Source organism: Brassica oleracea, chromosome C2 (assembly GCF_000695525.1).
Source record: "Brassica oleracea var. oleracea cultivar TO1000 chromosome C2, BOL, whole genome shotgun sequence".
NCBI classification, from domain to species: Eukaryota; Viridiplantae; Streptophyta; class Magnoliopsida; order Brassicales; family Brassicaceae; genus Brassica; species Brassica oleracea.
The window spans coordinates 48,738,790-48,740,778 of NC_027749.1; positions in this window are offsets into that span (position 1 = coordinate 48,738,790).

A 1,989-nucleotide genomic window follows, 5' to 3' on the forward strand; every position below is an offset into this window, starting at 1 on the left:
TTCCTCTTAAACCCATATTGGATTTCAGATTAATCATGTAGAGAAATAGATAAGAAATCAACAAGAACACAAGATGAAAGCAATGAAATCTGAATCTAAAGAAGTTTTACTAGTTTTTTTCCAGAAAAAAGATATTCTCCTCCTCAGGCTTACAAAAGTACTTAACTTAGGTTTTGGCAATGTAAAACGTGCATAATGAAATGACCAAAAGGCCCTTAGAAAAAATGAGTTTGACAGGCAAATAGACGCAGAGCGACCTCAGCATATCGCTCCGACAAGTCGCTCCGGCCTTCGAGAGCGACCTCAGTGGGTCGCTCTGAGAGGTCGCTCCGGGCTTCGTTTTGTGTCGACTCGCCATGGAAACGCGAGCGACCTCGGAGCGTCGCTCTGGAAAGTCGCTCCAGTCTTCGGGAGCGGCTGCTGCACTGCTCGTCCGTTGATCGCTTTAAACACTTCTTTTGAGCTCCAAATGCACCCAAATGCCTTCAAGAACTCCATGTGGTACTCCAACACCTGATAAAGACTCATGTATGCAAAATTCTACCTAAACGTGGCTAAATCCTAGTCTATATGATCAAAATGCACATGGGTGAATGGATAAGACAATGGAAATATGCAAGATATCAAGCGACACAGCGAGATCGCTCGCGTTTATGGTGTCGGATACGCGAGAATCGCTCTCGGTGCGACCTTCTAGAGCGAGCACATGAAGTCGCTGAATCTGGGAGCGCCAGCAAGGTCGCTCGCGTTTATGGCGTCGGATACACGACGCGAAAAAACGACCCGGGAGCGACCTCTCGCAGCGACACCCTCAAGTCGCTCCCGAGCCGGTCCAGGTAAGTTTTCTTCGTTTTAAACCCAGTTTAATTAAAATAAACCAATCCCCAATCTACCTAAACCGAACCGGACGCCCCTAAACCTACTCAACACCCACGATTTCATCTTCATCACCCTCTCCTCCTCTCATAAACACTCATACTCTCTCAAACTCACCCACACCAAAAATCCCCTAACTTTCTCAATTCTCACCCAAATCAACAAGTTCTTGTTTCTAAATCCATGCTTTCGCCCCTGTAGTCTATTCTCTTGTAATTTTCAAAATTTTAAAAGATTGAGAAGTGTGATTCTTTATTCTTAGTTTGACTGCTTAATGAACTTGAGTTTAAATTGCTATTCATTTGTTGAGTTTACTCTTGCCATTTTCATTTGCAAAGTTCATCCACTTATCCTTTTCCAATTTTTCATTTTTCAGGTACCAATGGTTAAGAAAACTAAGGGAAAGTCGGATGCTGAGAAGCAAGAAGCTGAGAGACGAGAATCTGCATTGAGAGGGAAAGATTTATCCTCGGAGCAGACTGGCTCTGGGACACAGAGGACTTCTCGACAGCAAACCTTGGCTGCAAAGAAGAAAAAAGAGCAGGAGAGGAGGGCAAGAAAAAGTGTAGCAGTTGCCACAGACGAGGAGAGTGGCGATGAAAGTGCGGATGAGCAGGCTCCTACAAAGAGGGCCAAGATGTCAAAAGGGAAGGAGGTTGCCGTTGATAGAGACAAGGCAAAACTCCTTCTGAGGAAGAGCTGTATCATCATTTGCTGAATGGGGTGACTTGGACTCCAACCAGATTCGCCGACCTTGATTTGCTGAAGGAGTTGGGTCTCGATTTTGATATTGAGGCAATGCTGGGGCACCTGAAGATGCACAAACTCCTCACCATAGCCTACCCTATCTACAGGGATGTCTCCTGTCAGTTCTTATCTTCCCTTGAGGTCACTTACCATGACGCTCAACACGTGAGGCAATGATGGAGCAAAATCAGGTTCAAGGTCAATGGAAGAGACTACAACATGAACTTCAAAGACATTGGGAGAGTCATGGGTTTCCAAGACTTGGCAGACTACTCCCTTCACAAGTGTAAAAACCTCCCCACCCAGCTTTGGAAGTTGATCACTGGAAACAAGCACTCTACCGGGGCTGACAAGAACTCACATATC